General features: G+C 29.0%; 1 protein-coding gene across 4 annotated transcripts in view; it reads left to right on the top strand.

The window, feature by feature from the left end:
• Positions 1-12,820: 12,820 nt before the first annotated feature.
• whd (carnitine O-palmitoyltransferase whd) overlaps positions 12,821-26,962 on the top strand; it is a 28,378-nt gene continuing 14,236 nt past the window's right edge. For 2 of the 4 annotated variants that reach the window (XM_011061731.2, XM_011061730.2), the window contains exon 1: positions 12,823-13,255. The gene's annotated coding sequence lies outside the window, so the exon portion shown is untranslated. Of the gene's footprint in view, positions 13,270-26,962 lie in introns of all 4 variants that reach the window. The other 2 variants (XM_087414083.1, XM_011061729.2) reach the window with 2 other exon arrangements.

Here is a 26,962-nt window from a genome sequence, read left to right as displayed (position 1 = left end):
CATTTGTTAATTCGATAATGGAAAGAGTGTCTCACATTTGTGAGTATTTAGGGTATCACAGTAACACGAGAGCTTGTTGAATTCTTTCTTTCATTTCATCACTTGTCGAAAAAACTTTCTCTTTGATAAAGTCCCATAAATCATCATAATTAGAAGATATTCTCCTTTTCTTACTAGTACTTCTCTTTCTAGTTATGTGATTTCAACAACGGTGCACCGCCACATTACATTCCTTCTTCTCGCAATGCATAATATTTTCTATCCAAATAAATGGATAGGAAGAAGAAGTGACTTCTTGGTCGCTACATTCTTCTGATCATTAATTTTCTAGATTTCTTTCTATGAAGTTATATCAAAGAAAAAATTTTTTCATTGAAATCTACAACATGTAACAAAATGAAAAAAAGAATCTGACAAGTTTGTGCTGTAACACCTCAAATATTCGCAAATATGCGATGCATATTTTGCATCGATGCTCTTTTCAGAATCGAATTAACAAATGTTTATAAATCAATGGAAATAATTTTAAACACCTACTTTAATAAATAAATTTTCCTTTACAAATCTTTCTATTATATTTATTTCATTATTCGCATCCATTCTCCAAAATTTTTCATACTCAAGATCACGTGAAGGTCATTGTATTATAGATTATGGATTCATCTCAACCTTAATTATAATAGCTTATAACGCTATAATAATAAAAATACGTAGTTCTATTTAGAAAAATATAATCGATAATATTGAAAAATCTCTAAAAATATAACTTTAAGTATCTTCGGTATCCACAAAGAGTCAGCGTGGCCCTCCCTCCCCCCCCCCCCCCGATTTTCATACTTCAGACGTTTTTTTCCGATCCCTTTTCACTTATTGCAAAATATTTTTTGTGCTATGACATTTTAGATTTTCAAAGATTCTTTTTTGCAATCTTCAAACGATAGATTAAAAAAAAATTAGTTAAAATCGATGCACTACAATCTGAGATACAAACAAAAAAAAACGCTGGGTTATAAATACTCGGATGTGAATAGATGAAGACTTTTTTGAGATGTGGATATTGAGGATTAAGAAAAAATGATTTCCATAATATGTGAATCTTCGAACCAAACAATTTATTCCTTATTTCCGCGTATCATTCACTAAAATATTGGCTTGTATTAGAGTTACTGAGACATTCTGTATATAAATACCGTATGTCCACTTAAAAGACATTTACAATCCACATTATGGAGAGAGTAATTATTAAATATTTAAAAATAAAATAATACACTGAAAAAAATATTAAATTTTAATAAATATTTGAATAGTTCTAAATAAATATTTACTGAATATAAACTGAATATATTTATTTTATACAAAAATCATTAATTTGATTTAACTATCATTTTTTATTGAGTAATTATTTATTTAATGTAAGAAAATATTTACTTAGTACTATTACAAGAAATATGTAATAAGATTTAATAAATCTTTTTCAGTGTAGTTCTAAAAAGTTAAATGTCGTCACACATGTGACCTGATTTCAATACGCGACCTTGCCACAATTAAACATTCATTAGATTATAATGAATAATCATCAGAAAAAAAATAATTAGATTACTATTTTTATTGCATAGCTTATTCACTTGAGTTAAAGATGTGTTTTTATCATATTCTTTCTGTATATGTGTGAAAAATTAAATTAGCAAATTAACTGATGATAAAAAAGCACACAATTCCATGTACGAGTTACTCGGAGTAATTAGCCACTACGAATTTGCACAAAATGAGTATTACGCGTAAATTATCTTACGGTGCTTTTCCACAATTTTATGCGAAGAATTTCCTTTCGTCAGTTCACGCATTTCATATGTAGAATACATTGATTTCTTGGAAACAGTTACGGTATTGTTCGTGAAACAATTATTGTACTTTCTTCAACAAGATGTGTAAGGAGAGAAAATTAAGTAATTTGTATATTTTGTCTTATATAGTTAGCGTTGTTATATGTAAAGAGAAAGGAAGCGAGATAACTACATTATATTGCCACTGCCATTTTTAGTCACTTCCTCGCAAAATATTCATTAGAAGCATGGAACTTTCCTTATTATAAGCTTCCTTATTATGAATCGCCACGGTCCTTATCGTTCGATATTTCATTTTAGATCGCGGAACAAACCAAGATACAACTTTATCACCTTAATTTTCTAGCGGAACGATCGCCATGTAAGGAATTTCCTGCCGCGTGATCTAAACTCGTCTTAATTGCAAAGAAAGAACTATTTAAACTTTTCTCTCTTACCTTTCATCTCGACCGCCAAGCCTCGCAATGATGACTGAATCCATGAGTCTCTACTACGTTATCATCTTTATGCGCGTTATTAAACTTTCGAAGATTTTCATTGGATAATTATCAGACGACCCGAGCGCGTATAAAAGAGAGTTCGTTGACCGGCGTGTCCTAATCTTGAGATAAGTAGAACCGTTCAAGGAACACGCCAAGTCAAGAGAAAGTTAAAGTGTACTTTGACATCAAAATGATTTTTAGCTACAAAATTTAATTGTTTATTAACTTAAGAATTAAAAATAAAATCATTTTTAATGACTTTTGTGTGTTCCTTGGGCGAATATAAGCTTCTTCGTTAGTTAGATTAATAGAAAAACCAGTAATATATATGTCACGTCTTTATTTCGTAAAAGGACCGAGCAGACAGCATCTTTTCAATTTCAAATAATAAATATATTATTTTTGTAAAAATTATCTCAACAGATTGAGATAATTTTTTATGTTGTAAAGAACTGATTTTTTTGTCATAAATAGAATTTTTTTTAGAGAAAAAGATAATAGCCAGAAGGATTGAGGTTTAAGGAGAATAAGGTATATAAGTTTATTTACGTTGTTTAAAATCTTCAAAAATTTTTTTACTCAAAACGAGATAAATATACATTCGATCGTTGAAAAGAGAGAAAGCGAAGATGCTGAAAAAAAATGTAAAAAATGCAAGTAACACCAACAGACTTTATATCAATCAAATATCAGTAACTTGTCTACGGACGACTAAAGAGCGCACATCTCGAATGAGTTCTAGCGTTTATCTGGGATGTTTTATCCCTTTTTATTCTCTGGATCTCATTCCTTCTGACTATACTACTTGTTTCTTCCCATAAGAAATTCTCTTCGTGATAAAAAAAATCAGTTCTTTAAATGACACAAAAAATCATCTCTATCAATACGAATAAATTAAAGAAACTTTGAGAAAATGATATAAGGTTTCCAGAGAGATGGAGAAAGGTAATAAAAAAACAAAATAGAATGGCTCGTATATATTTTAACAAACTGTGTCATTTATAAAGTAAGAAATAGAATTTTTGGGATAACTTAACAGATTCCACGACTATCTTTCATGTCTATTTTAAATTGAGAAAGTTCCTCTCCCAATTGAATACTAAACTACATTCCATTATAAGAGATTTGTATCCAAAGTACTGAATCTGAGGAAGATTCGATCTTTCCATGAAACTAACGGACATGTACGGATATGACGGATTTACTATTGCAAAACTTCTGCAGGTGGTGCACTTTTTTTCCCAGACTACATGTGCACGCTGTTAGTATACTTAAATTGTTCTTCGTGCGTGTGTGGTGTTTTCCCGCAACTTGCCTACTATGCGCTATATCATCACTACCGCGCCTCGTACGACCCCGATCTAACTTGTAGGAAATTCATTAAGAAAGCTGATGCCTATGGAAAGTCAAAGCAGCGAAGAGATGGAAGACGGCGATATAGTTGTGATTATATTGTTGTCCGTTCGCATGCGCAACACGCATAAATTTTCTCACGCGGCCGTGCGTTTTTTACTGCCATTGTGCATCTTATACTCTTGTGTAACTCTAATCGATTGATCAAGCAACAAGTTAATTCAATAGCGACCAATTAATTCAATGGGCCAAAAGGAAGGGCATGATTTTCCGTTAAGAAAACTTCCGGTAAATTTGCAATTGCATTGTATTATAAATTACAGCTTTATAAAAACAAAGATATTTTATGTCCTGATTGCACAATAAATAATTTGCTGTAGCAAGCATTGAATTTTTTAAATAAAAAAATCATCGAATGTTTTATTCGTATTAAACATTGTATACTATTGCATGAATCATCTTAATAACAAAATGAATTTAATTTTTCACAAAATTTTATTAGAATGTTATTTATACAATTAGTGTAGTTATCATTTTTCCTTATAATCTTTCCTTGCCACGAAAATTATATTAACGTATTTATTACAAAAATGTTTTTTAATAATTATATAACTACTCTTTTATGATTATAATTATTCTCATTTCGCACAATAAATAAAATTTGTTTTTTTTTCTCGTCAAAATATTTCTATTTCTTACAAAATCTTCTTTGCTGACTTCATTTGACAGTTATTTGCCTTTGTTACATTGCGTTTTGTGAAATTTTCATGGCTATTAAATAGTGATATCTAACTTGCAATGAATATGCACAGATCAGTGCGCATCGCATCGCAATAATGCATTAAAATGAAGGCATTGTAATGCACGTAGTGTTGCTCGATCTCTATTTCATCTAATAATAGTGCCCTTTATTTCGCTTTCACTATGCCCGAACGACAAAATGATGAAATCGTGTGCGTGTAAACGCATGGCGGGAAATTTTTTGCAACTGGTTCGCTGTGAAATATAGAAATTTCTACGAAGATATGGATAACAATCTGCGCAAAGTAATCTTCAAATGTATAATTAGGATATTAAACATTAGACGCATGAGATGTTAAATATATTAGATATATAAAAGGATTAACGAATATGTATAAAAAGTTCTAACAAGTGTTTCTACTTTCTTTTACAAATTTTACAAGTATCTGTTAAAGAAGATTTATTGTAGGATAATGCTGCATTTTTACAATTGCGATGTGCGCATGGCACTTAAGTATTTACGCTAACATGACATGCTTCAAATAATATGTTTGATTTCAAGATGAAAAGATTGATCTTCTCCTATTGTATACTTTTTCTACTAATTAGAGTATAAAGTGTATCTTCTGTTAACTGTTAAAAATGCTCATTAACCTCGTCACTGTTGCAACTATTGTCTTGATCCCATCAAGTCATAAATAAATAAATTTTTATTATACTTGACGTTGAAAAGTTTCAAATCGAACGGTTTTTCTTTTCTTAATTGGATGCTCTTACTGGAATTATCTCGATTAAACCCTTCTTAGTTCAATTTTTGCCAAAAAAATCTACAATATCATCGAAGAGGAAGATCATTCAAGCAGACTACAGTATTTATTGTCACAAATTCTTGATCAATTTAGAAAATAGTCGATTCCCAAAAGATTCGATATATATATTTTTCGAGATAAAAATATTTGCATACATAAGCAAATTTGAATGTCTGTGAACTTTCATCCGCAAAAAGAAATTTGCTTTACTTCAGTTGACATTAATTAATTAAAATGTTTTTATAAATGATTTTAAACGAAACAACCGTAGTGCAATAACCATTTTAATTTAAAACTGCATACGTATAGATTATACTGTGGGTGTGTCATAATTATACCCTTCGTATATGACCCAATTGTTTCAAGAATAAAAATATTGTAAGCTGAATTATCGAAATTTTTTCACGTCCGGTCTCCATAAATTTGAGACCTAAATAAGTCCAGAAGTAGCAAAAGTTGATTATATCTCTTGTAAAATAAATGACTTACGTCAATATCGATTTCTAAAAAACATTATTGCTGCATCTGGATTTTATATGGTTACTTGATGCACGAAGTGATACATTAAGACTAGATAACGTTGGCGCATTTAAAGTATACAAAAAGTCTTTGACGCTTTCATAATTCTACGAATCCAGTCGGACGCAACAGAACTACAAGAATCGTCGCTTTCTCTTCTGGATTTATCCTCATTGACGCACGCCTCCACGCCTCCACCGGCACGCTTTCAAAGACTTTTGAAAATCAAGCTAATGCTACTCTGCGACGTTTTCCAAATATTTTGTTCTGTTCATTACAAAAAAAAAAGGAAACTGACAAAATTGATCGACGTCATAACACACTAACAAGGAGAGGCTACGCTCTGCTCTTCATCAATTTTGATCAAAATCAGTGAAGAGAAGAGCATAGCCTCTCCTTGTAAGTCTTAAATATGTATAATTAAAGTTTACGGAAGTATCATCCGAATTGCGGTTTGCTTGAACATACAATGTCAAGTATAACTATGAGTACAGCGCAATGACGCAAAACGGTGTTTTTACGCGATGAGAAGACTTCAGGATATTAACGTAGCATAGACTGTAGCATGCAGGTAACAGATGCAAAACCGTTACCGTGCTCGGTTTCGATTCCCCGGCAGATAATGCGTATAGTTTGCCCGTACTGTTGTTGAACTTCATCTGAGACAGTATTTTTTCATAGAGAACAAACGGATAACTGTACGCGAGAGGAGTCTCTCTTCTTTTTAACACATAAGTGTAGAAGCCAAATTACCACCTTCATGAATAGACTTTGTATTATATATAAAACTCTCTTTCATGTGTAATATACAGCTAATAAAGGAATGTTCAAGCAATCAAAACTAATTATTTCAAGCTAATCCTTAACATGAACAAGCGTCAAATTGAAAGACTAATTTTTTTATATGTATAAAAATATTTTTTTTATATGTATATTTTTTATGTATGTATTCATATTTTATCAAAGTGTTGGTCGTTTTTTGATAGCTTCTATTGTTAGAAGAAATTAATGGGATTATTGAGCTGAATGGAGCAACATTTTCTTTTGGAATATTAAATCCTACGCAAAAAATTTCAAATTCTTTTAATGCTACATTTTACTAAAAAGAATTAGCATTATAATTTAAGATTAAAATGTAAAAATATTTGTATGATCTTTGTTAGTATAATTGATTGAACTATGTTTCTCATCAAGAAAAAAAATCTGTATATTCTAAATATACTTTGTTTATTTGTTTGAGAAGAATAACATAATGAGCCAATATATAATGAGTATATATACAGAAGAAAACTTAAGAGTTTGTCAATATTGAAAGTGTCAGTTCGAACACGTAAAAAATCGTGTTAATATCGTAAGCAATCGTGCAATTAAAATTTTCTGTTTCCACTGTACGAGTATTGAATAGAACTATAATTACATAGATGAAAGCAAATTAGTCACTCAAAATCGGATAACTCGTATCTCATATCTCAAGTTGAGTCAGTTGAAATAATAAAGTGAAACTCGATAAAGTCAATAACCGAAAGATTCTCAAGAATCTACATATGTCATCGCATCACAATGTTGAGTAATAGAAGAAGTGTTGAGAAGCACATGCAAAAATTTGTATGAAAGATGTCAAATGAGTCACAGTACATCATTGACGCGACACGTATCGCTTTCTCCGTTCCGACAATCGTCAAAGTCCGGATGGATATCGCGTCATCGCCGAGATCTTCGTCGCCGATTTCCTTCGACCTCGTTTCGTGAGCGGTCTTCTCACGAAAAGAGACGCGATTTTCACGCTTCGTTGGAAATTCCGCGCGATGGGAATAGAGTCAAGATCTAGTCAGCATCAAAGAGAAGTGCCATCGATGCGCAGGTAGTGAAGAATTTCACTGCCCTTCCACGATATCTACATACCAAAGTAGATTCCGAAGGGAAGGTGCAATAACCAGAGTCGATCAACCTGTAACCTACGCTATAACGCAGTTTCTTTTTTTTGAGCCACGAGATCTTAAAATAGGACATTAATTTATAGCAAGTTTGCTTCATAAAAGATATAATATTTTCTGATAATTTAATCTTTCAGTGGATGCATTACCGTTATTTAATATTACATTGATATTGATTATAGCTTTCTCGTCTATATTATATTACAAGTCAAGAAAAAAATTCAGAAATTATAAACTGTCAGGAAATATTAAAAAAAATGAAAAAATTGAAAAATGAAAAAATGAAAAAATCACGAGACAGTATTGAAACAAGAAATAATTGTATTAATTACCTATACCACTTTTATACATAATAAAACAATTTTATAATTTTATAGAAATAGTTGAAGACTCAAATTATGTATAAATAAAAGGATTTGTAAGAAAGCCATAAAAAAAATTTTTAAATTTTATTTTAAGAAACCGTGCAGAAATAAAACTGATTTAAAAAAAGATAACAGAAATGTTACTAAATTCATTAACTTATTGCTTTTTTTATTTCGATCTAATTTTATTTGAATTTGGAATATCTGTAGATGTGGAACAAAATATCAGCTAATAATCGTAAACAAATATTGTTTAATAAATTATTATGCAAGTACCGATAGACTTCATCATTGAACAAGTTCATTATACATATATAGCGCAATCAAGGAAGAATTATTTTATAATACCCTATAAACTGTAATTTTCTATTATCATAGATGTCGTCCAATTAATTTGGACAGCGGCATTATAGTGCTAGGCAGGCATTACTGGTCACTGACTTTGAAATCGGCGCCTAGCGAAGAGGAACACATTCGAGGCGACGGCGATGCAGCAAGTAGTTTCATCGTGTTAAATTAACCGAGCGCCGATCAAATCGATCGAAACGAGATAATGTTCAAAGAATGTAGCGCACTGTGAAAGTTCTGCCCCTCGGAAAGGGTCCGACGAGGAGGAACGTCATCCCCGAGATTACCATTAGATACGTGATCATCGTGCTCACAATTAGTCGCAGGTGATTGCGTACCGGACGAAAAGACGCAAGATACGACTACATCTTCGCGATGTTACCAAATCAGTATAATCGACAATCACCGCAGAATTATCCTATTTAGTGCTCACTCGAGTCGGCTCCTATCTAGAGTGATCGACAGAAACAAAATGAGCTTTTGTAATAATACCGTATACAAAATCGTTAATATTCTGTATTCTGAAATAATAAAAGTCCACAATTTAATTGTTGAGAGTGATTAAGAATTATTTTTCTTGGCAAATTGGATTTTCTTGCATCAATCTCATGTCCTATATCTAAATCATTCACTCTCAATCGGATGACATCAAATACAAAATAATAGTTGTAGAAAATAATTTTGCGATATAGTATTAATATAGTGATAAATATAATAAATATAATAATATCAGAGATGCAAACTGTGAACGTAGCTCATTTTATTTCAGAATCAATAAATGAATAGATCAGTAATAATAAATTACCTAACTGAAAATGTTTGATCGATCAATCTGTATTATAATTTTCTCTTTGGATCTTTAGATTGCGAGATATATTTGGCACATATACATCATTAATTGGTTTTTTAATTATTAAAACATTGCTTGCAATAACAGATTTTTTCATGGAAAATATATATAGTAATATAACAGAAAAAATTATATCTATTATAAAAATGAAGTATTTTTGAATAAAAATAATTTTTACTTGACTTGATATTGCTCTTTCCATAATATTTAATGCAAAAACTTTAAAAAGATGATATTAACATTGTGATCAAACTTCATTTTATCAGGATTGTAATTAAAGTTTAGTAACATTAAATATTAGTTATTAATAAGTTTTAATTATGATTTCTGCTAAAATAAAGTCTAAATTTGTATAATCATTTAAAAATAAAATTTAATTATAAACTAAAAATTTCTTTGAAGCTAAATATTACAAACCCACTAGTTCAAATATATTCGTATTATTTTCTTTATATTGCATAATATGTGTATTTATACATTTTCAAGACAAAATTCTTTGTAAAATTATGCATCGTTTATTGATCGATAATATGAATCCATTATTTATAAGTAGCTTCCTAATTTCTAGTTGTTCATTTTGAATAGGACATACTTTCATTACGTCGCTATTTCAAGGGCAAATCTTTGTTGTAAATATTTTCGTAAATCGCAAATCTAATTCTTAATTTGTATCTAATAAGAATCGCATTAAGAATCGTGGCGTTACTTCAAGATAATTTCGCATATGTCCACTTTATACCTAAAGCCAGAATCAGACTTAGCCCGGAATCAAACTACGCATCGAAGAATGAGATTGAAGATTGAAAGATTGATGTTTGACCAATCAGAACAAAAGGAGCCAAAATTTCTTTGTTCTTATTGATGAAATTTCAATCTTCAATTTTCAATCTCAATCTTCAATGCATAGTCTGACTCCAATCTTAGGCTTTTCTCTGATGAGAAAGACAAAGTTCTCTGAGGGGATTATATCCACGAAACCTTGAGAAATCGAGACTTCATTATAAAACACACAATTATACGTTAAGTGTCTGGAGAATGACTAGATAATAAGAAATAACGAGATCGCAATCGAATCTCATCTGTTTCCCACGCTCGTCTCGGTATTGTCAGGCATTAGCAAAACGTCGTACCTACTTTTCTTTCTTTGAAATGAATTCCCAGCTGCCCGCAGGAAATCGAACTGCCGGAACGAACAATTTCTATTTCTATCGATTAATGCGATTCGCGCTTATCGACGACGTTTCTCTCAGAATTGTTATCGCCAATATATTTCCGCTTTTGCTTTCACCGTTCTCGTGACGTTCTCACAGGAAAGTCGTGGAGAGACAATATAGGGCTCAGCAGAATCCGTCATTTCCGTTACTAATTCTATTCGAGAAGACAATTCTACATTATCAATGAAATATGAGCCATTTGATCTGCGTTCCGCATACAAAACATTTTACTTTGTTTGCTTTGAATATAGATCGAAAGATTTCTCCGAGAATATTGTGTCTGCAAAAGGAAATTATAGGATGATCCCACGCTATTGAGATTGAGAGATAATAGTGATTTAAATATTACGAGTGCTTTACAAAGATTCATGTAGTCGACGTTTAATTCGGCATTCAGGAAATGCCGATTCTGTTTCTCAACGCTGAATATCTAAACGTATTGCATGAATGATGTTTGAATGCTATGTTATTATCTATCTATTTAGCTCTCAAGCAAAATCCTTGAGAAGCAAATAGTATGATTAAAAATTTATGAAGAATATTTTCTTGAGAAGTTATATTTCGTAAACTGTAGTGTCTTGAAATACTCTAAAAAAAAATTTTAATTATTTTTTTAGATATTACTATAAGCATTTTGTGTATAAAAATATAAATAATATATATAATAAATATGTATAAAATGTATACAATAAATATTTTATAATAGTATGATTATAAAATATTTTCATAAATGTATCTTAATCAAATCTCGCATAGAAATAAATTGTCGCATGAAATTATATATGTATTATAATCTAATTTAAATTAATCGTAAGAAATGTGTTTTTACATTCTTTATCTTACGTTGCGCTTTATTTTTTAAAATTGTACTTTTCTACTGAAGATATTTTATGAATAATATCTAGGTTTTTAAAAAAATCATAACATTTTACACATATTATTAAAAATTATATTTCATACTTATTTTTAATTATTGGCGGGTATTCATAATAGTCTGCTCTTATTTCAAGACCGTCTAAGCTAAGTAATGTTTTAAGACGTTAATATTAGCGATTTAAGACATTACTTAGACGATCTTGAAATAAGAGCGGACTATAAATACTATAAATACTATAAATACTAAATTATTTCATTTATTATTTTTATACGTAAAAAAAGGAACAATTTATAATCAGGTTCTTGATTAGAAACAAAATTCGGAACGCGTTGTAAAGTGTGATGAAAAATTAAAATTTGAGATCGTCTCTTCTAACTTACAACGATTTGTCACTAATTGTAAACTGTATTCTGAAAAATATCACATAAAAATATATAAAAATACTATAGTATAATAAGTTACGTTATTATAAATTTCCTTAATATAGTATTATATATATATATATATATATTAATTAATATAGTATTTTTTCATTATGTGATACTTTTCAAGATTAAAACTCAGATAATAAATAGCCTGTTATTTGTACATTCGCGACCTAAATACAAAAATATTTTTATATCTGATCGAATTAATTACATCCTACGTATGATTTCTCGAAGCGTTTTTTCTTCAAAGAAAAAAACAAGTGAGTTCGACTTACTTTATATTAAATGCGCAGTGTAAACTTCTTTTTGTTCTTATTCTTTGTAGATTAGACTTATCTAGCATATCTTACTTCCGCCTTTCTTCGAATATTCATGAAACTGGTCTGTTTCTCATCGAACGCACATTTACTGTGATGCTGCTTTGACGTCACAATAACGACATCTCTCGTCAACTTCACGAGACTCATGCAATTGCGACATCAGTGTACGATCGGTCAGTCCATTATAAAATTACAACATGATATCACATACACATGTATCATTATTTATCAACTTTATTATTATAGGCTACTTTCCTTTTAGAGAACATCCTCGACACAAACGTTCTATTCTTCTTGGATATCAGTGAATAACAAAAATAGAACTTGTGTGGCCTAAATTATATCGCCTAAAAGAAAAGCAGCCATAATTTTGATATAACCTTTATTGTTGATATAATTAATATAAAGACACGAGTCAAATTTTTCATGAGATTATTTTTCGTATTTCCCAAAATAATCTACGACTTCCCACGAGGAATTTTGGTTACCGCGCATGCACGCAACTTATTCCTCCACTACCTGGAGGCCTGGGATGTGTTTAGATTTCCACCAGAGTGCCATCTAGAGGTGTCATTTTATCCTTATTGCTCACCAAATATTAAACAAGGATAATATGATACTTGAGGAATAATCTGGTGGGAATCTGAATGCGTCCTGGAACTAACGGAACCTAGATTATCTAGAATGTCTTACTAACTCTAACATTAGTCAACATTCACCGATGACCAAAGTACATACATCGCGCGTGCGTACGGAACTTTAGCGCTGCCATCCTGTTTTGTTGCGTGCGTTCAGTTGGTCTCAGTCAGTTCAAGTGCTCCAAGCGTAGCGGGAAGCCACTAGAATTCACGACTCCAAGTTAATCAATCTATGCCAGTCCTAAGAGTATGATCAGTCCTACTCCTGGTTCCTGGTCAGTCCACACTGCAGCAATCTGCGTAGTGTTCTGATTCATCTATACGTATTTTTATCGGGTGCGGTGCATGAAAACGACAATTCAACCCAAGCGCGTAACAGAAAGTGCGTTTCGTCAAATTCGACCTGGTGCGACGGTTCCGTAGCGTCGGACTCATCGCAGGCAAAGAATTTCGTGGTAGCCCAGCTGCAACATCCCATTGTCGTTTATCACGAGCGTAAACCTAGGAACAGCACGCGTATATACGCTCCGCCAGTGAGTATTACGCAGTTAAGTCATATCAATGTTCGCATAACAGACTATTCTATTATTAGGGATTGTAAGGAGAAAGAGAGGAACGGGGAAATAGAGAGAGAGAGAGAGAGAGAGAGAGAGAGAGAGAGAGAGAGAGAGAGAACGAGAGAACGAGAGAACGTGGCTTACATTTCGGCTTGGAGGCGCGACCGCACGCCTTTGCGCTCCAACCAATCGCTTGCGAGCTTTAGCTTCTCCGTTTATAGCACAGATGTTACAAAGAGAGACAGAGAGAGAGAGAGAGAGAGAGAGAGAGAGAGAGAGAGAGAGAGAGAGAGAGAGAGAGAGAGAGAGAGAGAGAGAGAGAGAGAGAGAGAGAGAGAGAGAGAGAGAGAGAGAGAGAGAGCGCCTGTTCTTCACAGGGCACACATTTTTTTCTCTCCTTTCTATAGCCTTTTTCTTCTCTTATGGCAAGATAAATTTAAATGAATGTGGGGATTTGACCTTTGCAGTAATTACTCCATCCGTTTAAATCGAGAGGATACTTTCTCGTCTATGAAATTGACATGTAGCATATACATCTGGATATACTCGCATGAAATTCGAATTCCGTTGTGATTTTAAACTTTTCTGCGACGCAATTGATTAGCAAAAACGATTACGTCTATGTACATATTCATCAACAGGAAACCTAATAGAAGAATAATACATACACGCAGAAAGATAATCTCTCAAGATACTGAGAAGTTATTCTCCGTAACACACTTTCGATATATTATATTAGGTGTTGGAATTAATTCGTAGCGTTTTACAAGTGATGGGAAGTACTTTCATTAATGTATTTTTTAATGCTCATGTGAAATAAATAACATTCTTTCATTAAAAAACGCTACGAATTAATTCCAACACCTAATATATCACTTCTTAAAGTGTATTGTTATCTTTAGTTCTTATCCCCAATTTTAGACTGGTATTTATAGTTGATTCTTATATTTAAATCTATCTTAAATATGATCTTAAGATATAAATATGTTACCTAAGCAGAATAAGTCATCAAAATAACATTAAAATCGGAAATGATTGAAAAATGACTTTTAATGATCATTTTGGAATCATTTTGAAATTATTTTATATTATAATGATTTATTATTCTGCTTGGGTATAAATCACAAAGCCATTTTAGCATTACTTAAGATAGTCCTAAAATAATTAATCGAATATCACACACATAGTCATAGAATTATATTTTTTTAATACCTATATGAATATCGAATACCTATAGAATTATTTATATTTATTTTTATATCTATCTTCAGAACTTAGTTTTTTGTCCTCTTTTCTTATGGCAAATTCGATCGGAAGCACTGGTACATATTAAAGCCGTTATACACTGATTTAATCTGACAAAAGTATAAAAGTAAAATGCAAATACTTAGAATTATAAAACACATAGTTTACCTAACCATACATTAAAGTATTTCACGATTTAAACCGATTTCTATGTTTATAATAAACACATATCTTTATGTCAATTTATGTACAACTTTAATGTGCACCAGTGCGCATTGAATGCGTCCAATCGAATTCACTATTAGTATATAATGCCTTTTTTATATCCTTTGGAATAAATAAATAAATAAATAAATAAATAAATAAATAAATAAATAAATAACCATAAAGACAAAGGGCTACGAGCCTAAGATTAATCGTTATAAAATAAAAATTTTTTAAATCGTTAATAAATAAACATGTCATCTAGTTAAAATATAAACTTTAATTTGCCGGTAACAAACAAAACAAAACAAACGTTTCGATTCTTATTGGATCATTATCAGTGTAAACAAAAACAAGAGACAATACAATAACATTGTCTCTGAACATCTTAGAATAATGACTATATTTTCAATCTCATCGCATTGCCTAAGAATAGACGACGTTTATATTATATTGACACACAATTAGAAGAAACATGTTACATTTGTCTATAATCTACATACACAATCCAGAGAAATATATGGTTATCGATTACAACATTCCTGTAACATTTATTTTACATTGAGCGAGATTGATTATTAATACTGCGATCGAGATCGAATTTTAATTTTTATATGTCTTAGCCATGTAATATTTCCATCGTTTTTGTTTACATTGATAATGAACCAACAGGGATCGAAACATTTGTTTTATTTGTTATCGGCAAATTAAAGTTTATATTTTAACTAGATGACATGTTTATTTATTAACGGTTTAAAAAATTTTTATTTTATAACGATTAATCTTAGGCTCGTAGCTCTTTGTTTTTATGTTTTTTAAATTTATTGCGCCTTATTATTATATTAGTTTAAATAAATAATCATTATATACACGATAATAAATTAACACATTTTTAGAAAATTTCTGTTATTCTCTAAATTCTTTGAAGTGGAATCTCTTAAAATCTTTGGAACGAAATCTCATTTCAAAAAAATGAATTGAAAAAGAGAGAAAATATTTGCATACTTTTTAATAATAGCAGTATTTTCGTTCTTTTGGAGTGAGATTTCATTCCAAGAAATTTAGAGAGTAAGGAGTGAAAATTAAGTCAGCCTCGAAAATGAGTTGCTCAAAGCCCGTTTTCACAATATATCGTTACCTATAGATCAAAAGTTTCCAACAGATTCATCGATGAAATTTCATAATAAATTTCTTGGTTACCTTTAATCTTTAGGTAACTATATGTTGTAAAATCGAACCTAAGAGTAGGTAGTTTTTCATTTGGTAACACAAGTCGACACAAATATCATTCTATCTTTGTTATTCTCTAAATGTTAAAAAAGATGAAATGTTTGTGTTGATTTGAGTTACTAAATGAAAAGCAATCGGTAAGATTTTACTCTTCAAAGTGAGATTCACTCTAAAAGTTTTAGAGAGTATAGATTTCCAGACTTTTAAAAACTCGGTTTTTTTTCTCAATTGAGGAGAGAGCTTTCAACGTTCAAACATTTGCCTTTTTTTATCTAGTTATACAAAGAAATTATAAAGGCGGATTTTTTTGAGTTTTTAAAAGAAACCATGCAAATTTTCACGCGTTTGGAACCAAATTGATACTGCAGAATTTCCATTTGTCTCGGTTTGGCAAATATTTTAATACGGTGCTTCCCGAGTATCCGAGTGATATATCGTTGCATCGTAGACCTGTTCTATAGCTGGTTGTACTTTTTTTCATTCATTTTAGCGAGAAACGACAGATTACAGGTTGAGAGAGGGAAGATGATGAGAAAAGAATGCGTAGAAAGTGTATTTTAAAGAGAACAGATTCATTGTTTCTTCGACTCCTGCGATTCTTGCGGTATGTATGCACCAGTCACAGTTCTGTGCCACATGTACACATGAAATAGAAAATGTCAGCCGTCGAATGCAGAGAAATACGAGACTTTACGAGACTCACGGCGATTTAAATAAGCGTTTTGTCGTTTAACGCACACTTCAGCGTCACGCGTACATCGCTTTCAATCTTGACGTTTGCACAATTTACGATGTGTCAACATATTGCTCGCGGTAATTCGAATCTCTAATTCGGACCTCTAATAAATTGGACAAAAGCACATTTTGTTGTCATTTCTCGAAGAAGAGCATTTTACTTCTCATCTGCTTTTTCTTATTTTTGTTCTAACAATAGGAACGATTAAATATACTATTAAATCAAATATCGAAAAAAGAAACTACAAAGTTATTTGTACGTTCTTATCAGTAAAACATGTAAGGTAGAATTATTTATCAACTGATATAATGCAATATATAAGTTCAACGTTAAAGATTAGCATTATTGATTTTCAAGCAAGTAAAGTGTGAATAACTTTATTATTAAAGAAATTTTAAATTCTTTGACATTTAATTAGAATTACAAATTTTCAAGCTGAAGATTGAACGAGATAAAACTCTTTTTATCATGCTGTCCGGTGAACTGTTTGGCTTTTTTTATTTTTGACTTGTGGAGTGTTATTTTTTGAATATTTTTTATCGCTGAATTTGAATCTGCTTTCTCTTCAGAAATATTCTGTCATGTCATACGTTCGAAAGTGACATAGGTAAAAAATAATAATTTTTATTATTCTTCAAAGGCCATCGCGTTATCGCCTAAGGCTGTGCGCCCGTTCCTTAAGATTCACATAACTGGAGAAATACTTCGAATTTTATAAAAACCTTTTAAATGTGTGAATTATTAGTATACAATAAGAAACTTTTCGAGCCAAGTAAGATAACGTATGCTAATTAATAATTAAATTGTTGTATTAATTTTCATATAAACAATCTTTCAAACGTTTCGGTTCTTTTCAGTGAATGTTACAAAATTTACATATTATTACCGTATAAATTACTACATATTCCATAAGCCTATAGTGAACATAATTATATAATGGTCCTGATGTCCTTAACATAAATTATCTTAATACGATCCTTGTTTGATAAAACATTATTGTACTAAATTCTTCGATTTATCGATTCTTTTATCAAAAATTGTCGTGTGACATTTCGTAAACAACTATTTCACGTATTAATATGTGAAGTAGTTGTTGACAAAATATTGATATGTGAAGTAGTTGTTTAGAAATGTCACACAACAATTTTTTTAGTTAATGGACATCAAGACCATTATATAATTAAGTTCATTGTAGGCTTATGGAATATGTAATAATTTATACACGGTAATAATATTTTGTAACATTTACTAAAGAGGACTATTGAAAAAAGGTCGAAACGTTTAAAATATTGTTTATATATACAAGGTTAATAAAACAATTTAATTATAGCATACTTTATCTTGCTAAGCTCGAAAAGCCTTTACTGTATACTATAATTGATTTTTATTTATTGAGCCGTAATATATATTTTCTTAATTCTGTGAATTATCCTCGAGAGAGGATCGCACTTTTTCTACCGTTATGATAATTTGAATATTACCCTGTGGTAGAATTCCATTCGAAAACAGTGATTTACTACATTGTCTATGTCTCATAATGTTAACTTCATCAACATCCTCTTAAAAGAAAGATTATTATTCTACAGCATGACGCATCCCGCTCACTTTACCTCGGAGAAATTGAGAAAATGGGATAAGGAACTCTTTCTTATTCTTCCTACAATCCCGATCTAGCGCTTTGATAATAATTTTTTTGATTTTGTGAAGAACTAAATGCAACATTATCAGACACCAAACAAAGACAATCTACAAAATTATAGTACGTCATTAACTTCGGACAACCGGAACAGAATTCTATCGCCAGAAACTTTTCAAACTTCCAGAATGATGTGCAAAAAAATTCGAAGAAATTATGTAGAAATTATGTGGAAAAATAAATTTAAAAAAAATAAATAAAATCTATATTAAGATAATGTACTTAGTGTTGCAATAATAGAAAATATTAAAATTTATTAAATATTGTTGCTTATTATTTTCGGTCTGATGCTTGTACACTGCATATACGCACCATTTTAGGTATTTAATATCTACAGAATTTTTATAGACTGTTGAGTTGAATCTTGCTTAAGCAAACATTTAGTCTGAGACAGCTTGCAACATATCGGAATATATGATAATGCAACATAAGTTTCCCCCTCCGCGATTGTAAGACAATTACTGTTATCGACCTCCAAAATTATTTCTTCGTACTTGAGATTTATTTGATTGAGTTGTCCAAGTATTTATAGTAATAAATTTTATAGTATTTATAGTAATAAATTTTATTATAACGATAAACAACTGAATATTTTGTAAATTTTAATTGTAAATGTAAAAAGTAACTGTTCAAATTTTGTAATTAATTATATAGATAATACCCAGAAAAAGTTAAATATTTATTTAAAGGATAGAGGTAGCAATTGCAAATTTTTTTTTTAAACTCTTAAGCAATAAAATTTTAGGATATATTCAATTTTTAATAATTAATATACTTTTTAATAATTAATAGTTTTTAATAATAATAATTTAATTTCTTATTATTAATATTAATAAAATTAATAAATAATATTACTATTATTAATTTTATTAATAATAATAATTAATATTATATATCCTAGTTCACACCATTAATAAATAAATTATATAAAAATTACGAAAAAAAGAAATAATAAGTCTGTAGATTTTAAATTCATGATATGTTTCGAAAACATTGTGTGTTTTATATTTTGCAATAATTATTAACATTCAATTTTAATGAAACAGCTATTAGATCCAAAACTTGGATGTTCACTTTTTTAAACCTTAGCATGCTTGGAGAATGCCTTTTCATGATAAAAGATGACGATAAATACATAGTAGGCATTATCAATGTATAGTGTAGAAATTTTGCGTGTAGAAAATAATGGAACATCCTACAATTATAGCTTTCACATGCAAGTTCCTTCTCTTTGAAGTGTATTTATCTCGAACTTATTCTATAATTTTCATACGAATCACATTTTCCTTCATTGTGATTATTTGCGTTCCAGATACCAATTAAATGTCAAGGATATATAGATACTTTAGATTGACTTACTTATTGACGTTACGCAAAACAAAGTATAAAATACATATACATAACTGTTGACGTATTATTATAAAAACGTTGATAATAGAAGGACGATTATTCAAATTTATTAAAAATCGCACGGAAACTTGCATGTTATAAAAAGCTACTCTTGTTAATATGAATAATAATATATTCTTTGAAATATCATTACAATTAGAAGACTTTTTGACATATGATTTTACTGCTGCTGTATACATGAATGTTAATCTATTGAATAGATCGTATAATTATATATTATATCTAGTGTTAAAGAAACTATGTCTAGTGTGACTTTAATTGAATTTTAAAAGCTTTGAGTTACTTTTTATGTCGTTCATTTAATGTTTTTTTAATGATTTTTTATTTTGTGAAACTTCAGTGCTCCAGATTGATTATACAGATTGATTTATTATTGTCTTTTATTAAATTGTGAGAAAATCGGCGAGAAAATTTCCCAACCAAGTTTTGATTGCCATATCCAGATCGCACCTATTAATACATTGATGTAGTTGATATCATCAAAGTAAATAAATCGTATTAATCATACACATTTCTATCACATAATTATAAAGATAACTAGGATGATGTGTCTATATTGCTCACAAAAATATTTTTAGTTATATGAACTATATCTTTTTTTTCCGTGTAAAAATACATGATTTTTATATGAATTATATAATTAATAAACTAATTAATTAATATAATAAACAACATCAAATTATATTTTAAAAGCTTTTCATTATTAATGCGAATTATTTAAATAAGTTAGCGATTTATACTGAAAATTTATAACTCGATTGAATTATAATCTGAAAAATGATAATATCGATGATTGAAATAATAATAGTTTTTAATGCTGTTATAAGTATATCAGTTTTTTTAAATAACCTATGTGTATATCATTATTAGAGGCTAAATAAATTTATTTATCATGAGGAAATGTATTATAATATAATCATCTCTTTGTATTGTGGTTCATAGAATAAATATAATATATGTTTAACAAAACGTGATCAATGGACTACACGAAATGTAACTCTTTAACCAGTTGAAATAGATGTACAAAAAAGTAATTATATGATGATGTAAGAGATGATTAAATTCTTATCACTATCTTATCACATCAACTATTTTTTCCATGATTTCTTATAACTTATAAAAAATGTGTTAAAACGTACTGTGTAGCCATTATGAAATTATTTGGAATGGATTCCAATCGGAATTAATCCGTTTTCTCTGGAAAGCATATAGAAATCGAGAGAATAATTAAATAATTCAGACTGGAATCTATTCCGATTTGTTCCATGCATGGAACTTATGATAAGTGCTCAGTTATATGCCTGCACTAAAACCACAAGTGAAGTACGACGGAGTGGTTCTATGCTCACATGATTAACACACGCGTCACATCCATGCGACGGTCAAAGTCCAATGTAGCAGCAAAAGTGCTGAAATACCAGTTACAATGTGAAATTCAGTTTTAGACAGATGCTTTTAAATTTAATTTTGTTTCGAAACTGTAAATTGTTTTTCACTGATATTTTGATAATTAAAAAAAGATAAGATATATTGATTAATATCTTTCGTCATATTTCATTGTATTTAAATACAAATTTCTCTATATCTATATTAAAGTGTTCTTAATAATACTCCATATGCTACATGATTTCTCTATAATTTACATGGTTTTTTATTTCGAATACTGCGAAATTTCTAGTTGTACATGATTATTTGCGTAATGCTAACATTATCGCTAGCAATTATCTGCACTTGCAATATTATGATATTATATTTTTAATTTACGTTTTCGTTATATTTTTAATTTACTTTTTCGTTACGTTCTATTAATGAAATTCTACTACGAAAAATATCATACAGTATGATGCAAAGAGTTACAAAGAATCTTACGTTATCGCGTAGAGAGAGAGAGAGAGAGAGAGAGAGAGAGAGAGAGAGAGAGAGAGAGAGAAAGTAACTCCGCCATACTTCCTTTATACGCCTCCATTCGCCGCTTGTGTAATAAGCTGAAGGCCATACTATACAATGTATTTCGATTTAATCGTGATTCAGATCACCGATCCAAAATATATGTGCTAATTCTATACTGGTTATTATAGATAGTAATTTGGTAATGCACAACGTAGTATCTCAACTTTCCAGTATATTGTTTGTATAAATTCGAGTAATAACGTATTTGTGCACGAGTTATCCATGTAAATAAATATTCAATCAATTAATCAAAATAATCGATTTTAAGTGAATTTAGTATACATAAATAATAATAATATAAATAATAATATAAATGATAATATAAATAATAATATAAATAATAATATAAATAATAATATATATTAGGTGTTGGAATTAATTCGTAGCGTTTTACAAGTGATGGGAAGTACTTTCATTAATGTATTTTTTAATGCTCATGTGAAATAAATAACATTCTTTCATTAAAAAACGCTACGAATTAATTCCAACACCTAATAGTATAATAAGGCTTTGAATTGAAATGATAATTTTTTTTGTGATAATTTCTATTGATATGCAATAAAAAATAAAATATCTAGAAAATGAATAAAAATAAATTGAGTAAGTATAAGATATTATAAATTAGGATAACTCCGGCAAATACGCTGGGATTTACGTCGTAGAAGTCAGAAAAAATAAAAGGAGTGAGAGTAATTTTCCCGCAACTACTCTCTGTTACATACCTTTATGTTATGTTAGTATAGTGTTACGATTTCAGTTTCTTACTGTTAATATTAATGATAATATAAATTATTATGAGTTGAATTGATTTGTCACTGTGTTAAGTATCAGAAATTATAATTATATCTATATAAAATGGTTACTATAGGACGTGCAAAAGTGGTTATTTCGTGATACATGAGTGTAGAAAAATAGTAAAGCATGTTATATAACAAGATACAAGTACTTTGCTCTTGTATTCTTTATTTAGTTTGTTCTCTTGTATATCCCACCTGTTTGGGATATACTGCATTTTTAGCGGGTTTTATGTCCAAAGCATACAAAATACGCAGATTGAATTCAGTACTAAATCCAATAAACGCATTACATGAAATGTGTATCTCATATCATAACACTTGTAATACATGTAATAAGATTGTAATTATTATTTATTACTTCATATACATATTTATCATTCTTATTCTTTAATAAAACTTTATAAACATTTTATAAATTATTGTGTCATTTTTTTATGTCTTATTTATATGCATTATTTGTAAATTTTTCATGAGCCGTACATACTCCCCCCTCTCCCTATGAGTAACCATATATCCCACTCTTATGAGATACGGCAAAAATGCAAGGATTTAAAAAAGTTCATTTTTTAATACGAAATATAAGTATTTCTAATATTTTTTTCATAATAGTAGATAGTACAAAGTTTTTACTGATATAATTCGTTTACTTTAAACATAGTACTGAAATAATACTTAATAAATTAAGTTTTTGATAGGTGCGGCGTATATACCGGAGTTACTCTATAGAAAAAAGGGAAAATTTTCATTTCGCCTATAAAGTGTGTTTGTAATACAAAGTAGTATAGTTCACAACAAGGCAACTCAAGAAAATTCTTACATATCAGTAGTTAAATATGTTTTCATGTATTTAAGGATTAAATTAATATTTAAGAATTAAATTAATATTGTATTTTAGAAAAATATTTGTTTTCTGTTTCGATTCAAAGTTTTTGTTGTTTAAGTCCCAATTTCCGATAAACAATAGAAATTTTATTTTAATTCTTGATAGTACGAAGATTTTAAGATCGTTTGCAATAAGACAGTCATTCCGCGGTTAATTACAAAGTGTAATTATGTTAATTATAGGAATATATGTTGTTTCTATAAATGAGCAACATCGCGGATGTGCAATGTTATGTTGATTATATATATGCGCGATAAGCGAGCGTACATTTCCATCGTTACTGAATAGGTTTTATCTCGATGATGTCAATATAATATTTTTTTTTTATTTCGTCTTGCTAAATTGATATTGGTAATGCTCTGCATTAATTACACAGAATAGTAATACACTTTGAAATTACTTTTAAATTGCGGATACTATCATAATTTCTATTAAATACTAATTTCTACTAAATACTAAATACTAACATAATTTCTATAATAATTTTGTTTTGCATAAAATATCATTAAATAAAAAAAATATAAGATTCTCTATCAAGGAATATTTAATTGGTACTTCTGCTATCTGGACTCTTCGAATGATGTTAATGATCATGTATATCTACATTGATACTTTTTTTTAACTCATTTCAACTTATAATGCAAGTAACTTAAATTGCGTTATTAAAATCATGAACAATGATGAACAAATCGTCAATAAATTAAGCGTGTATGTTGAAAGTGGATGTTTATGATTTGTCTGTTGCGCAATCTCAAGGCCGACAAGATAAATTTGGAGTAAACTCGTAAATGGAGAGGTAATCGTTATGTATTGCTACTCTTTAATAAGGAATGATGGAAATAATATCCATCACTGCGATGTACATATTTTAAGGCGCGTCTTGATCGCGGCTGGTCCGAAGATCGTTTCTATATTTAATGTTGAACACTAATTATGCTACGTCATTTATGTATCTCTATAAACATCGTACGTAATAAAAAGTAACATTTTAGATAACAATCGAGTTAAGTATGATATCAATGTTTTTGTTGCGATAAAAAAAAATTGTTTCTTAGATTATGATGCATATAAACAAACATAAAATAAAATAATAAAAACATAATAATTTCCTCCTATTTAACGTTAAATATGAATTGTAAATAAAAGAGATCTTGTCTTCTTTATTTTATTTTTTTAAAAACCTATTTATAAAATTTAATTGTATTGCTAAATAAATGTTTTTATTTTTATTATTTCAGCTGTTTACAAATGAGGGTTTACATATGAGGGATATTTTAAAATGTAATAATACATTTTACATTTATAATACTGTATTATTAGGTGTTGGAATTAATTCGTAGCGTTTTTTAATGAAAGAATGTTATTTATTTCACATGAGCATTAAAAAATACATTAATGAAAGTACTTCCCATCACTTGTAAAACGCTACGAATTAATTCCAACACCTAATATAATATGCCAGCATGAAATGGGTTCCAATCTCTCTGAATCAGTGAATAATCATTGATTACTCAACTTCAAAAAGAAAATATTTATCATGGATAAACAGTGAAATTCAACTGAGAAAGAAAAAAGAACATTATATAATTAAAATTCTAATATTTTCATGTCAGTTTCAATCTTCCAATATCATATAAATATGTACATTGAATTTATACATTAAAATAAGATTTGTTAGAGATGTCATGATTCGTTCACTGATTATTAGCATACTCACGACTGATGTCAATGATTATTCATTGATTCAAATGAAGAGAGGTTAAAAAGATGTAAATTAATTTAAGATATAACTTGTTATATCTTACGCATATACTAACATATACGTACATATATATATATATATATATACACATATTAATGTTATTATTATAAATAACGGTGAAACAAAATATAAATATATGTAATCTTACATATTTTGCTGCATTATGTTGTATTTAAATTTGAGTTCTATGGAGAAATACATGATATATTTTAGTATTACATTGAGAAAAAAATATTCTAAATTTCAATAAATATTTATTCGAATAGTACTAACTAAATATTTATTAAATATAAAAATATATTTATTTGGTACAAAAAACATTAATTTGATATGAATTTAACAATCACTTCTTTTTATTAAGTAAATATTTATTTATTGTAAGTAAATGTTTAGTTGGCAGTATTCAAATAAATATTTATTTAAATTTAGGCTATTTTTTTCTCAGTATATTATCTACATCTACAATATTATTTATATAATTTTCATTCATCTAAGGAAGTTAATAAATAAACATAAACATTTCTGTATAAAATAAATATAAAATTATGCATCAATGAATAAAAAATATTTTTATATTATATACGAATTAATATTCTGCGAATATTAATGCATAATTTTACATTTATTAAATATATAATAGTAATAATATAATAATAGAATAATATGTAAATTTAAAATACATTCGACTTATTTATTTATAAAATATATTTTTAATACTGTCATCTTTTTATTGAATATAAATATTAAATATATAATTATATTTAATTTTACGGTTTTTTAATCACTCAAGATTTGCATATATACATATATGTATAAATCTTGAATTGAATTTGTTAAAATTCTCTCCGAGAAACTCAAGAGGAAAACTCAAATAGTTAAAAATTCATCAATTTTCGGGAATTTATTGTAAAGAATGTATTAAATCAATTCTTTTGAAACTTTTAGTATGTACTTTATATAATTTGAAAAAAATTTTTATTTTTATAATATGTATTTAAATATTGTATTAATGTTATAAGGATGTATGTCCAATCATTAAAAAAAACAATATTTCGCGCCGTGGAGTGTAGGCATTGCTGTTCCAAAATCAACAATTTAAAATGGAAACATTAGTTAATAACTATACACTCAGCATAAACCTTTTATTTTTAAGTTAAAAAAGGCAAAAATAAAAAAAGTGACATTCTAAAAAAAAAAGATGCGTTTTAAGACAAACAGTACTAAAAAAAAACAATTGTTTCAAAAACATTTATGTAAAAATAGGTTCATGCTGTGAAGAAGGTACTATAAAATATAATGTACGCAAGGAGAAGTTCGTTTAAAATTGTTTGAGCTACATTCCACGAAAATTATCGTTTCGAGAAAAACGCGTTTAAAATTTTCGATACAGAAAAATAATATTTTTTGGAAACTTACAACTATTTTAATTTGCAATGCCAGATCCGTACATCAATCCTTCTTCTTCTTCAAAATATAGTAATAAAGCCGCCTGTTGCTCTTTTCGAGCAATTATAAAGAAATCGACAGGAAGGGCGCGTGTTTATACATACCCTGCGGGTACTGCTCAGCACAGCGCGCCGCTGCCACTAATAATTGTATAGTTGCGTTAAATTTTTGAATTTATTTCTACGGTTTTGACATTTTGTTCTATATGTTACATATTATTGATTTATGAAAAAACATTTCGATTTTTTTCAATCTTCTACATGAGTTTCCCCCCCTTAATCAATCTCGGAAAATATAATTGTTTAATTTGCAATAAAAGTATAG

Source organism: Acromyrmex echinatior, chromosome 15 (genome assembly GCF_024713525.1).
Source record: "Acromyrmex echinatior isolate Ae372 chromosome 15, ASM2471352v2, whole genome shotgun sequence".
In the NCBI taxonomy this organism is placed as follows: Eukaryota; Metazoa; Arthropoda; class Insecta; order Hymenoptera; family Formicidae; genus Acromyrmex; species Acromyrmex echinatior.
The sequence above is the reverse complement of the archived record's forward strand: the minus strand, read 5'-3'. Positions and strand labels throughout refer to the sequence as shown.